We start from the raw sequence: 16,218 nt of genomic DNA, 5'->3' as shown, positions 1-16,218 counted from the left end.
AAAGATAGATACATAAAATCAGCCCCTCAGGCTATCTCACAATCACTCGTATCAGCCCCTCGGGCAATAACATAATCAAAATCAGCCCCTCGGGCTATATCACATCTTACACTGGGTACTCGCGCTCCCTAGGGGTGTACAGACTCCAGGAGGGACTCCTTAGAGCCCAAGCGCAATATCAAGCCATCTCGTGGCATAATCAAATAAGCACTCGACCTTATAACAAGCCACCTCGAGGCGTAACAAATCAGACCCTCAGCCCGATCCCATAATAACCTCACAACATAGGCCCTTAGCCTCATCACTTAGTCAGAAATCTCTAAAAGTCACTTGGGCACAGTAAAATATGATGCTCAGCCCAAAATATCATTTAAGATGTCAAAATAGAGTAAATATGGTTGAGTTACGAAAACAATAGAATACAGCATGACTGAGTACAAATATGAAGTCAAAACAGTGAGGAATAGTAGTAAAAATCCCCTAAGGGTCCAAAACAGTTGGCACGAGGCCCAAATATGGCATTCAGCCAAAAACATGTTGATAGCAAATAGTTTTCAATCAAAAATACGGTTAAACAGTCATATGGGACATATTAAGTCACAATCCCCAACGGTGCACGATCCCACGCTCGTCATATAGCGTGTGCGTCGCCTCAAAGTAGCAGAACGATGTGAAATCCGAGGTTTCATACCCTTAGGACATCATTTATAATCATTACTTACCTCTATCCTATCCAAACTCTAGCCCGCAATGCCTTTGCCTCTCGAATTAGCCTACAGATGCTCCAAATCTATCTAAAAACAGATTTATACCATCAAAATATGCTAAGGGAACAAAGCCCACTCGAAAATAACCAATTTACATGAAAAATTCCGAAATTGGCCAAACCCGACCACCGGGCCCACATCTCGGATTCCAAAAAAAATCACAAAACTAGAATCCTTACACTCTCACGAGTTCATACATATCAAATACATCAAAATCCGACTACAAATGACCCCTCAAATCCCTAGATTTAGGTCTCCAATTTTCAAGCCATAACTTCCAATTTTAGGCTTTAGGTTCCACAAATTCCATATTTAATTAGGTATAAATCACATTAGGATCGAGTATTAAGTCCATAAATCTTACCTCCAAATGTTTCTCCTTGATTCCTTCTTCAATCCTCTCAAAAAAGCTCTAAAATCACTTAATAATGGTGAACTATGGCCAAAAATTGCGAAAGGGGGTCTTTTAAACATTCTGCCCAGCTTTTAAAATCACATAATCGCAATTGCGGGACATCCATCGTGATCGCGAAGAACAAGCTTCACTGACTCCAAATTTACTCTACGCGAACGCGTCATCTCCCATGCGAACGCGATGCTCAGACATCCTACACCTACACGATCGCGAACAAGGGACCACGTTCTCGAACAACAATCTCACAGCCTCACACGATCGCAGCTCCAACTATGCAAATGCAAAGAATAACCTGGACTTCCCCCCACAAGTTCTCTACGCGATCGCAAAGAAGGAAACCCTGCAACAGATCTGAAGCGCAAATCTGCATCTTTTCAACATGCAATTAATCCGTTTAACCACCCGAAACTCATCCGAGGCCCTCGGGACCTCAACTAAACATGCCAAAATATCCCATAAGATCATTCAAACTTGTTCCAACATTCGGAACGCTCAAAACAACATCAAAACACCAAATTTGCATCGCATTCAAGCCTATAAATTCCAATAACTTCCAAATTCTATTTTCGATCAAAAAGTCTGTCAAACCTCGTCCGAATGACTTGAAATTTTGCACACACATCACAAATGACACAACGGACCTAATCCAACTTCCGAAAATCCATTCCGATCCCTATATCAAAATTTCACCTATCCACTAGAAAACGCCCAAATTCCAATTTCGCCAATTCAAGCCTAAATCTACTCGGGACCTCCAAAACACATTCCGATCACGCTCCTAAGTCCCAAATTACCTCCCAAAGCTATCTGAACCATCAGAATTCACATCTGAACCCTTTTTCACACAAGTCAACATCCGGTTGACTTTTTTAACTTAAGCTTACTCAAAAGAGACTAAGTGTCTCAAACCTTACAAAACCTCTCTGAACCCGAGCCAACCAACCCGATAACATATAATACAACTGAACAAGATAATAAGAAGCAGAAATAGTAGAAACAGAGCGGTAACTCATGAAACGACCGGCTGGGTTGTTACAAATATAAATGTAGGAACAACAGAGTACGATATCTATATAAAGACTACACATAATGGCAATGATAATAATACGGTAATTGCAGCAAGAAAGAAAAACAACAACTAATAGTGGAACACCATAAATAATGACATAGCAGAATGAGCGGAACACAGTTTGAAATCCGGTGAACACAGATAGAAGAAAGGCCAGTAATGACTCAACAAACACGACCGCTTTTACACCAAGCTCCAGCCAATAACCATTCACGAGGTACCGAACCTTAGAATATTCACATTTCACGGGTCCCAATTCCGAACCCTAAACATTTGGCATCATGTGCCCTATTTACCAATTTAACACTCAACAATATCAAGGTCCATCGTTTTAGCTGATAAGAGTGATTAACTACGCATATGCTTGTGCAAGTGTCCTAACATAGTTAATGCCCGCTAGTAAGTATAGAAAAAATGTACAACACGTAAGGTGTTTTCTGATAATTTTCTACAAAATAGAACTCATACAGGTAAGTACATCACTACATAAATATCAACAACAAGAATTCCCCCAAGCCATCACAAGTTGTCACAAATTAATCCCTGACACAGCCCACCTTGTCTCGCCACGTGTGCAATAATAAAGTAAGTGCCTGCCTTGTCTTGCCACACGTGCATGATAATATTCCCACCTTGTCTCGCCATATGCGCAATATATATATCCCACCTTGTCACGCCGTATGTGCAAATATCAAGAGTAACAATAGCATGGCAGAAACCTTGTGCAACCCAATCACACCCACATGGTAGAAACCTCATGCATCACAATAACAATCGCATGAAAGAAACCTCGTGCATCACAACAACAAGTACAACAGAAACAATGACAATAAATACAAGAGTATGGCAAGTAAATCAACTCGAGGACTTTCAATCACAAAGAAACTGTAAAACGAGTACACAAGGAATAACCACAACAAAGAATGTTAGGCGTAATAAGAACAGCTCAACAAGGGAGAAAATAATATGTAACAACGATCCCACAATATACAGTTCAACAATAAGGGAGCTAACACTAGTCAAATAATTCCAAATATAAACATGTCAGCTAAGATATAGGATATCTACACTTCTTTTAAGGTTGGGCAATTACGAAAAAGATACAACAAATTCAATTAAGGATAAACAGTGGAAAGATAATTATAACCTCAATTAATACGAAATAATTACATGAGAGATAATAATAATTTCAAATAAATACAAGCAGTTGTGAAAAGATAGCATGACAATAGAAGAGGTAACAATCTTTAGTTAAGTCATATAAGAGTCAAATAAGCAATAAGAGTGAATTATAAAGTACTTCATCCTAATTAAAGCAGGTAGAGTGAAACTAGCAATCAAGAAAACTTAGTCATAACAAAACAACTTCATACTCAGTGAATACAAGAACCTAAGACCCTAAAAGGCCAACTTTCCACAAATAAGCCTGAGCACGTACTCGTCACCTCGCGTACACGGGCTACAATTAGCATAGAAGACTCAAATCCTAAGGGGTAGTTCCCCACACAATGTTAGGCAAGATACTTACCTCAAAGAAAAAATATTGATGCTCTAAATGAACTCCTCGGGTGAAATGACCTTCGAACGACTCAAATCTAACCAAAATAACTTCAAAGCATAAATAAAACTCATAAGAAACTATTCCGGATCATAAAGCCTCAATCTTTATCAAAATTTAAAAATTGACCCAAAAGTAGACCCCCAGACCTGCACCTCGGAACCCAACAAATTTTACAAAACCCGAGCACCCATTCCGATACGAGTTCAACCATACTAAAATTATAAAATTCCGAAACCAATTCGCCACTCAAATCATGACTTTTCATTTTGAAAGTTTTCTTCAAAAATCCCTATTTTCCTCAACTCAAAACACAAATTAAATGATAAAAATAAAGATAAAATTATGGAATATAATAAATTTTAGGTGAAGAACACTTACCCAATCGATTTGCTTGAAAAAACCCATAAAGAATCGCTCAAAACCGAGCTCTACAAATCAAGATATGATAAAATTGGCCTAATCCTCGATTTGGAAGATATATTATGCTGCCCGGGTGTTTATGCATCGCGAACGTGGAAGAGCGATTGCATTAACTGAAGGCTACCTAGATGTACTTCGCGAATGTGAAAGATGGCTCACGAGCAGGCAGAGGAAAATTGGATGGCTCAAGTGTTGGGCTATGCGATCGCGTGAAATAGAACGCGAACGCGAAGAACGAAATGACATACCTTCGCGAACGCATATTGAAGGATGCAAATGCGAAAAGGAAATAGTCTCCAACACCCAGCTCCTAGTTTCTACTATGCGAACACGAATGAGGAGCTGCGAACGCGAAGAAAGGAAAGGCAGTAGTACGCGATCGTGGAAAGAATCTCGCAAACGCGAAGAACAATTAATTCCTCCTCCAAAATTACTCTTCGCGAATGCGGATTATCAGATGCGAACGCGAAGGAGAAAACCTGATGACAGATTTAGCCGTTCAAAAATAGAAGAAAATGGCCCTAGCCCATCCGAAACACACCCGAGGCCCCCGGGACCCCATCTAAACATATCGATAGGTTCCATAACCTAATACGGACTTTCTCAAGGTCTCAAATCACATCAAATAACGTCAAAACTATGAATCACACCATGAATCGAACTTATGAACTTTCAAATATTCCAACTTCTAAAACTCGTGCCGAAACCTATCAACTCAACCCGGAATGATGCCAAATTTTGCAGACAAGCCCCAAATGACATAACAAAGTTGTCTCAACTCTCGAAATTGCATTCCGACCCCGATATCACCAAAGTCAACTATTGGTTAAACTTCTCCATCTTCCAAACTTTAACTTTTCCAACTTTCGTCGAAATGCTTCAATATTACCTACGGACCTCCAAATCCAAATCCAAATACGGATGCGCTCCTGAGTCTAAAATCACCATACGAAGCTGTTGAAATCATCCAAAACTCATTCCGGAGCCGTTTATACAAAAGTCAAATTCCGGTAAACTCTTACCGCTTAAGCTTCCAAAACTAGAATCATTCTTCCGATTTTACTCCAAATCATCCGGTAACCGAACTCGACCATGCACGTAAGTTGTAACACATAATACGAAGCTTCTCAAGACCTTATGCCACTGAATAGAACTTAAATTCTCAGAAGGATCGACAGGTCGTTACATTATTATTACTACTACTACTTCTATATTTGCTTTACACACATATCAATTCTTCACTATCACAAGAAATATAAAAATAAAGTAATCATTCATTTTTATAGAAAATATCACGTTCAAGTTAAAAAAAATTGATACATTGCAAAATAAATAGTAATTACAAATATTGGGATTCACGAAACAGTAAAAAGAAACATAAGGTTCAATAAAACTTTACAGTCATAGACAACATGGGTGTTCGTAGGGCGGTATAGTACGGTACGATATTTATATATTTCGATTCGGCGTTTTCGGTATTTGATTTCTTAAAATGTTATATTAATACTATACCTAATTAAATTCGGTATGGTTCTACTTTTCTTCTTTCAATTTCGATTTAATCGGTCTGGTAACTTCGGTCTATGCAGCTCGAATATTAACTAATGCATAAAGCCATAGACTGTAATATTCTTAAGTAAGATATTCACAAATACGAAAATAAAAATAGTATAATAAAGTAAAAAAATAATAAAAAATGCTAAACCTAGACGGGAGAAAGGTTGAAAAGTAAGTAGGGAATCAAAGAAAATGGGGAAAGGCAGGTATAGTGAAAAAACGAGGGGGTAAAGGTTAAAGAGAACTAAAAATAATGAAAAATAAATTTAGAACTTTAATATTTATGTTATTGTCATGACCCGGCTTTCCCACCCTCGGTGGTCGTGATGGCGCCTACTCGTGAAAGCTAGGCAAGCCAACTATTAGGGTTCTACACAATAACAATCAATCTCAAACAGTTATAAGTAGAAACTAAAGTTAAGCCGATGATAAATGCGGAAGAGTTATAACATGATCAAATAATCCAATACAAGTCTACCATCGGATCTGGTATCACAACATCACGAACATCTACGAGTTACTACAAATATTGGTCTGAAAAGAAAGTGCAACTGTTCTCGGAAAAGAAAAGAGACAGTAGAAAACTAAAACAGGGAAGGGGGACTTCAGGCTCTACGAACACTAGCAGATCTACCTTGGTCTCCCTGGACTGAAGGCAGCTACCTCAGCTACTCACTGGGCCTGTACCGAAATCTGCACAAAAGAGTACAAAGTGTAGTATCAGTACAACCGACCCCATGTACTGAGTAAGTGTCGAGCCTAACCTCGACAAAGTAGTGACGAGGCTAGGACACGACAATCATATATACATGTGCAGTTAAATCATATACAGACAGAATCATAATAACGGAAATCAATAGAATAAAGTGTGAAAGGGGACATGTTATGGGGAATAATAGGTTCCAACAATAAGCCAGTAAAGAAGCATCAATAAAGAAGCATAGGGAACATCATATCTACATCAACAAGAATAATGAAACGGTAACACGTGCATGGCATCACCCTTCATGTTTTTACTCTCGTTCTCACCATATGAAATAACAGAAATAGCACGACATCACCCTTCGTGCATTACCTCACATAATCATGGCATGGCATTGTCACGACCCCAAATACCCCGGTCGTGATTGCACCTATCACAATACTAGGCAAGCAAACTCAAACAAGTAACAACAATGACTTCTTTTTAATAAACCATTTTCTAACACTGATTAAGTTTCAAATTTTCATAAGAAATATCTAGATCACTGAAATGTGCGGAAAGACAGTACAACAACAAACCAACACAGCCTAACAATTTGGTGTCACAAGTCTAGAGCCTCTAAATACAACCAGTCCGACTAACTAATACATAATAAGCCCAAAAATGTAGAAAACAAAGATAGGAAGGAGGAAACCAGGGCTGCAGACGCCGTGCAGCTACCTTGCAGTCTCCGGTAAGCTCCGATAATGCTAGGGACCCTCAGTCTGCCGCTCGGGCACCTGGATCTGCACACAAGGTGCAGGGAGTAACGTGAGTACGCCAACTCAATAAGTAACTAAAGTAAATAAGGTCTGAGTGCAGTGACGAACAGTTAAAAATCATATATAAGAGTATACAATAGAGTATCAAATCAAACTCAATAGTTTAAAAGCCAATTACTTCGTAAAAACTTCGGCTTCAATTAAAATACTTTGAAATCATTTACTTAGCAGTTTCAACAGAGGCTCGTAATAAAAGAAGAGTGAAAACCAACAAAAGTGTCATAAATGGCCCCCTCGGGCAAGGTATCACTCATAAATATAGACTCTCGGGCAAGCCTCTCGGTTACTCGTGACCTAATCACACAGTACTCACACTCAGCACTCAGGCTCAATAATATCCCATAATAGTAATAGTCATAACCGCTGCGGCGTGCAGCCCGATCTATAGTTTATAGTCGACTACGCTCACTGGAGGTGTAAAAACTCCAGAGGGCTCCTACAGCCCAAGTGTCATATTGCTGCGGTGCGCAGCCCGATCCAGTATATATATCATTGCGGCGTGCAGCCCGATCCATATAAGTATTGCTGCGACGTGCAGCCTGATCCATAATAAATACATATAATATTATTGCGGCATGCAGCCCGATCCATAGTATATATATATATATAGATCCTCACTATTAGGTCCTCAACTTCTCTCAGTAATTAACCTCACAGCCATTCGGGCATAACAGTGGAAATCAAGGAAACTCAGCCCAAACAGTTTTCACATTTTAAGAAGTAGAGTGATAAAAACCATATTTAAACAATAAACAGGTGAAACATGACCGAGGATATACATTTAAGCAAATAAAGTGAGGAAAACAGTAAAAAATCCCCTAAAGGTCTCAACAAGTCGGCACAAGGCCCCAAACATGGCATATAACCCATAATATAGTTTCAATCCCTAAAATACATGATACTATACGATTTCAAATCAAATATGCGGCTTAATAATCGTTATGGGACGGTCCAAGTCATAATCCCTACCGGTGCACGCCCACATGCTCGTCACCTGGAATGTGTGTCACCTCATTTGTTAAAACAATATGAAATACCGAGGTTTTATACCCTCAGTTCCAGATTTACAATGGTTACTTACCTCAAACCGAATGAAATACTACTCCGCGATGCCTTTTCCTATCGCCTCAGTCTCAACTCGCGCTGAATCTACCCAAAATCAGAATCATATCATTAGAATATGCTAAGGGAACGAAGCCCATGTGAAAATAATCAAATTATACCAAAAATCCCAAAATTGATCCAAACCCGACCCCCGGGCCCATGACTCGAAATTCCATAAAACTCACCTCAATAGAATCCTTATCCTCCCACGAGTCTATTCATACCAAAATCATCGAAATTAGACCTCAAATGGCCCCTCAAATCCCCACTCAAATCTCTCCAATATCAAGCCCTAATCCCTCAATTTTTCTTCCTTAATTTCCACTAATATCATGATTAAACAATGGAAAAATGGTCATAAACTCAAGTAATGAAGCTTGGGTAGCTTACCCAACTGATAGTCTTCGATTTACCCTTGAAATCCACTGCCCTAGCTCACGTCCCGTCTTCAAAAAATTAAGAACTTAGCAAAAATTTGCGAAGGAAACCTTATATACTTTCTGACCTAGGTATTTCGCACCTGCGGTCCCTTTTTCCGCTTCTGCGGTCTAACCCACCGCCCTTGCGAAAATCACTAAATACCACAGGACCGCACTTGCGATCATTCTCTCGCACATGCACCATCGCAGATGCGTCCATAGGTCTGCTTCTGTGGCTTGCTTCCGTATTTGCGGGAGTCGCACCTGCGTCCTCCCAAATGCAGTTATGACAGCAACCATAAAACTTCAGCTGCCAAACTCAACTCTAAGATCTCCCATCAACCATCCGAAATCACCCCGAGGCCCCTGGGACCTCAGCCAAAAGCACAAACTAGTCATATACCAATATCCAAACTTATACAAATATCCAAACACCTCAAACAACATCAAATCAACCAAATCACATAAGATTCAAGCCTAAGGTTCAAAAATCTTCCGAATTACGCTTTGATTAAAAAATCTATCAAATCACGTCCGAATGACCTGAAATTTTGCACACACATCCCAAATGACATAACGGACCTACTGCAACCCCCAAAATTCCATTCTGACCCGTATATCAAAATCTCACCTATTAACCAGAAAATGCCAAAATTCTAATTTCACCAATTCAAGCCTAAATCTACTCCGGACCTCCAAATCCCATTCCTATCACGCTCCTAAGTCCTAAATCATCTCCCGAAGCTATCCGAAACATCAGAATTTACATCCGAGCCCTTATTCACATAAGTCAACATCCGATTGACTTTTCCAACTTAAGCTTACTCAAAAGAGACGAAGTGTCTCAAACCTTACCAAAACCTCTCTAAACCCGAACCAATCGACCCGATAACATATAACACAACTGAACAATACAATAAGAAGCAGAAATGGGGGAAACAGAGTGCTAACACATGAAACGACCGGCCGATTCGTTACAGGCATCACCATTCGTGCATTATTCCTCACACTATCGGCATGACATCACCCTTCGTGCATTAACTCTCAAATCACGGTACAGCATCACCCTTTGTGCATTAACACTCATAATATCGGCACGGCATCACCCTTCGTGCTTTACACTCTCTCACAATATCATGCACGGCATCACCCTTCCTGCTTTACACTCTACCTCACCCAAACAATAGAAAACAATATGTCCCGGCAAGGGGATCAACAATATGAACTATAACGTCCCAGCAAGGGAATCAACAATATCAACAATAACATCCAGCAAGGCGTTCATCTATAACCAATCTCGTTTTCAACAATTACTTTGCAAGAATGAAACTCAACTTGTGACAATTCTCAACAATAGTCAATTACCAAGAAAATTTCATAAGCTTTGTTCAACATTAATAATCATCAATTTGAGCATTATCAATACATAATAGAGTCACAACATCACGATATAAGACTCACGGGCATGCTTGACACCAACGTATAGGTACTTGTCACCACACCTATAAGTCGTACTCGATACAAACACATAGCAAATAAATCAAAACTCTTATTCCCTCAAGCTAAGGTTAGTCCACACACTTACCTTGATTCCACGGACAAGATTAAGCCTCAACTACCGGTTTACCTCTCGGTTCTACTTCCAATTCACTTGTATCTAGTCATAATATACTTAATAACATTAATAAATGCTAAATAAACCAATTCTAATGCGTGAAAATAGATTTCCCATTGTTTTCCCCAAAAAGTCAAAAATCGACCCCGGGCCCACTTGGTCAAAAACAGAAGTTCGGACCAAAACTCAATCACCCATTCACTCATGAACCCAAATATGCAATTAGTTTTGAAATCGGACCTCAAAATGAGGTCCAAATCCCCAAAATTTTAAAATCCTAACTTCTACCCAAAAACACCCAATTTCCCATGAAAATTCTGAATTTTGAAGTGAAATCATGCAAAAAGATGTTATAGATTGAAGAAAATAGGTTAGAAATCGTTTACCTATGATTTGGGGAAGAACTCTCTTCAAGAAAATCGCCTATGGGATGTTTAGGTTTGAAAAAGTTGAAAAGTGAAGAAGAATCCCATCAAAAATGCCACTTATCAGGTGCAGATGTCGCAATTGCGACCAGGGGTTTAAAATTGTGAAGCCTGAGAATTCTGCTACCTTCGCTTTTGCGACAACTGGGGATTTACCGCGGACTTCGCATTTGCGAAGAAGTGCTCGCAAATTGGCCAGGGCTTAGTTCGCAATTGCCTTCAGCCCCTCGAAATTACCATACTAACAAACTTTGCAATTGCGATCCCTGATCTCGCAATTGCGAGATCAGTGGCCAATTCCAGAACTGAAGCCTGCAACAATTTTCCTAAGTCCAAATTCACTTTGTGGCCTATCCAAAACTCATCCAAGCCCTCGGGTCTCCAAACCCATCATGCACGCAACTCTAAAAATATTAGATGGACTTGCTTGTGCGATCAAATTGGCAAAAAAACATCAATAACTACGAATTTAACCTCAAATTCATGAAATTCCTTAAGAACATAAAAATTTGTATTTTCTCAACTATAGGTTCGATTTATACCAAACCATTTCCGATTCTTACCAAATTTCACAGATTCAACTTAATTATTATTTTAAACCTGTACCGGGCTCCGGAACCAACGATACCATCAAGAACACGCATAATTTCATTTCAAAAAGCCTTTATATTTTCCAACAGATAATTTTCTTTAAAAATTCTTTTCTCCGGCTTGAAACCTCGAAATTTGATTCCGAGCATACGCCCAAGTCCCATATTTTAATACGGACCCTACGGGACCGTCGGATCACGGGTCCGTGTCCGCTTACCAAGAATGTTGACAAAAGACAACTTTAATTAATTTTGTAGGCCAATTTCATTATTTTTCTTAAATTTCACATAAAAGCTTTCCGGAAACGCGTATGGACTGTGCACGCAAATCGAGGTGAGACAAAAAGAGGTTTTCAAAGCCTCAGAACACAGTTTTTACTTCTAAAACAAGAGATGACCTTTCAGGTCATCACATTCTCCACCTCTAAAACAAATGTTCGTCCTCGAACGGACATAGAAAAGTACCTGAGTCGGTGAAAAGGTGAGGATAACGGCTCCGCATATCGGACTTGGACTCGGACTCTTCACTGCACATGAACTGAAGGAAATTCTTCGATCTCAACTGACGAATCTGTCGGTCCAAAATAGCTACCGGTTCCTCCTCATAGGTCAAGTCGTTGCCCAACTGGATAGTGCTGAAGTCTAACATGTGGGATGGATCACCGTGATACTTCTGAAGCATGGACACATGAAACACTAGGTGCGCAGCTGATAAACTCGACAGCAACGCAAGTCTGTAAGCCACCTCTCTCACTCGAACAAGAATCTCAAAAGGACCAATGAATCTAGGGCTTAGCTTGCACTTCTTCCCAAATCTCATCACGCCCTTCATTGGCGACACCCGAAGCAATAATCACTCTCCGACCATGAACCTTGCAGTCGGCGTAACTCTTTTGCTTGGACTGAACTGTACGAAGCCTATCCTGAATGATCTTAACCTTATCCAAGGCATCTTGTACTAGATTTATACCCAATAATCGAGCCTCTCCCGGCTCAAACCATCCAACAGGCGACCGACACCGCCTACCATATAAAGCCTTATAGGGAGCTATCTGGATGCTCGACTAGTAATTGTTGTTGTAGGAAAACTCTGCTAATGGCAAGAACTGATCCCACGAACCTCCAAAGTTAATAACATATGCTCGGAGCATATCCCTCCAAAATCTGAATGGTACGCTCGGACTGTCTACCCGTCTGAGGATGAAATGATGTGCTTAACTCGACCCGTGTGCCCAACTCACACTGAACTGCTCTATAGAAATGCGAGGTAAACTGTGTACCTCGATCAAAATGATAGACATGGGCACACCATGAAGACGAACGATCTCATGGATATAAATCTCTGTCAACCGCTCAGAAGAAATTGAAACTGCCACAGGGATGAAAGGCACTGACTTAGTCAGCCTATCCAAAATAACCCACACTACATTGAACTTCCTCTAAGTCCGTGGGAGTCCAACAATGAAGTCCAAAGTGATACGCTCCCACTTCTACTTAGGAATCTCAATCTTCTGGAACAAACCACCAGGTCTTTGATGCTCGTACTTTACCTGTTGATAATTCAAACACTGAGATACATATACAACAATATCCTTTTTCATCATCCTCCACCAATAATGCTGCCGCAAGTCCTAATACATCTTGGCGGTGCCCGTATGAATGGAATACTGGGAACTATGGTCCTCTTCTAGAATCAAACCATGAAATCCATCCACACTAGGCACACAAATATGACCCTACATCCTCAAAACTCCATCATCTCCGAACGCAACCTACTTGGCACCTCCATGCTGCACTGTATCTCTAAGGACAAGCAAATGAGGATCATCATACTGCTGATCTCGAATATGCTCAAATAATGAAGAACGGACGACTGTGCAAGCTAGCACTCAGCAAGCTCAGAAGCATCCAACCTACCGAACTGGCTGGCTAAGCCTGAACATCCAAAGCAAGCGGTCTCTCACCGACCGGAATATACGCAAGACTGCCCATACTGCTGACTTCCTACTCAAAGCATCGCCCACTACATTGGCCTTCCCCGGATGATACAAGATGGTAATATAATAGTCTTTCAATAGCTCCAACCACCTCCTCTGCCTCAAATTTAGCTTCTTCTGCTTGAACAAGTATTGCAAACTCTTGTGATTCGTGAACATCTCACACGACATGCCATATAAATAATGCCTCCAAATCTTCAGTGCGTGAACAATGGCTGCAAGCTCCAAATCATGAACTGGATAATTCTTCTCATGGATCTTCAACTGTTGTGAAACATATGCAATAACCTTGCCATTTGGCATCAACACCGCACCAAGTCCAATACGAGATGCATCACAATACACTGTATATGGCCTTAAACCTATGGGCAAAACCAACATCGACGCAGTTGTCAAAGCTATCTTGAGCTTCTAAAAGCTCTCCTCACACTCATCCGACCACCTGAACTGGGTATCCTTCTGGGTCACCCTAGTAATTGGGGCTGCAATAGATGAAAACCCCTCCACAAACTGATGGTAATAGCCCGCCAAACCTAAGAAACTTCGGATCTATGTAGCTGTTGTAGGTTTAGGCCAGTCTTTGACTGTCGCTATCTTATTAGGATCCACCTAAATACCGTCTGCTGATACAATATGACCCAAGAATGTAACTGAACTTAACCAAAACTCATATTTCAAAAATTTAGCATATAACTGACTGTTCCTCAGAGTCTAGAGAATGACTTAAAGATGCTGCTCATGCTCCTCCCGGCTGTGGGAATAGATCAAAATATCATCAATGAAGACAATCACGAAGGAATCCAAATAAAGCTTGAACACTCGGTTCATCAAATCCATAAAAGCTGTTGGTGCATTTGTCAACCCAAATGACATCATTAAGAACTCATAATGCCCGTACCGAGTACGAAAAGCTGTCTTAGAGACATCGGATGCCCTAATCCTCAATTGATGGTAGCTAGATCTCAAATCAATCTTCGAAAACACTTTGGCACCCTGAAGCTGATCAAAAAAATCATGGATCCTCGGCAATAGATACTTATTCTTGATTGTGACCTTGTTCAACTACCGATAGTCTATGCACATCCTCATCGATCCGTCCTTTTTCTTAACAAACAACACTGACGCACCCTAAGACGAGACACTAGGTCTAATAAAGCCTTTATCAAGCAGGTCTTGCAACTGTTCTTGCAATTCTTTCAACTCTGGGGGCCATACAATATGGCGGGATAGAAATGGGCTGAGTGCCCGGAGCCAAATCAATGCAAAAGTCAATATCCCTGTCGGGTGGCATCCCCGACAGGTCCTAAGGAAATACCTCTAGAAAGTCACGAAGAACAGGCACAGAATCTATAGAAGGAACCTCAGCACTAGAGTCACGAACATACGCCAAATAAGCCAAATACCCTTTTTCAACCATGCGCCGAGCCTTTATATAAGAAACAACCCTATTGATAGAACTACTGTGAGCCCCTCTCCACTCCAACCGAGGAAAACCCGGCAAGGCTAAGGTCACAGTCTTGGCGTAACAGTCCAATACAACATGATAAAGGGATAACCAATCCATCCCCAAAATGACATTGAAGTCTACCATATCGAGAAATAAGAGATCTACATGGGTCTCAAGACCCCCAATAATAACCACACACGAGCGATATACTCAATCTAAAACAATAGAATCACCCACCGGTATAGACAAAAATATATAGGTGCACTCAAATAATCACGAGGCATAACCAGATAAAGGGCAAAATAAGATGACACATAGGAATATGTAGACCCTGGATCAAATAGAACTGAAGCATCTCTATTGCAACTTGAAACCGTACCTGTGATAACTGCATCGGAGGCCTCAGCCTATGGTTTGGCTGGAATAACATAACATCGGGGCTAGGCCCCACCACTCTGAACTACATCCCAAGGATGACCTCTTGCTAGTTGGCCTCCACCTCTAGCTGTCTGACCTCCACCTCTAACGGCTTGACCTCCACCTCTAATGGTCTGACCTCCACCTCTAACACCTCGACCCTTACCTCTAGCTGGCTGAGCGGGCGATGGAACACTCGGTGCCTGAACCATGGCACAAGAACCCTCATGCTGAGAACCGCTCGGTGCTCGAGGGTGAAATCTAGCAATATGCCTCATATCGCTACAAGTATAACAAGCCCTCGGCTGCTGAGACTACTGACCCTGACGGCCTGAGTAACCACCCTGAAAACTCTGGAGCGGCGATGCACTGATAGGAGCTGGTGGTGCACTGTAGGGCAACTGATCAAAATATTGCATATGAGAAACATTACCACCTAGAGCACCATGAGAAGCCTGAAGTGCTGAATGAAATGGCCTAGAAGGATGGCCCCTACCAAAAGAATCCCTACCTGCAGATGAGGCACCACTGAACCTGCCAGAATGATGAGGCCTTTTGTCAGACCCCTGACCACTCCCCTGTAATAGGACTATCTTAACTCTCTTGGCCACATTGGCCTCATCCTGAAAAGAATATCTCCTTAGCCATCTGCAATCGAATCGACTAAGCAAGTACCTCAATGAACCTCCTCACCCTCTCTCTCTCTCTCTCGGTAGGAAGTATGATAAGAGCATGACGGGCCAAGGCAATGAATCTAGTCTCATACTGAGTGACGGTCATAGAACCCTACTGGAGGCGCTCAAACTACCTCCAATAGTCCTCCTTCTGAGTGATAGGTAGAAACTTCTCCAGAAATAACTGAGAGAACTGATCCCAAGTTAAAGTCGGTGA

Source organism: Nicotiana sylvestris, chromosome 5 (assembly GCF_000393655.2).
Source record: "Nicotiana sylvestris chromosome 5, ASM39365v2, whole genome shotgun sequence".
NCBI lineage: Eukaryota > Viridiplantae > Streptophyta > Magnoliopsida > Solanales > Solanaceae > Nicotiana > Nicotiana sylvestris.
Note: the sequence above shows the minus strand (reverse complement) of the source record.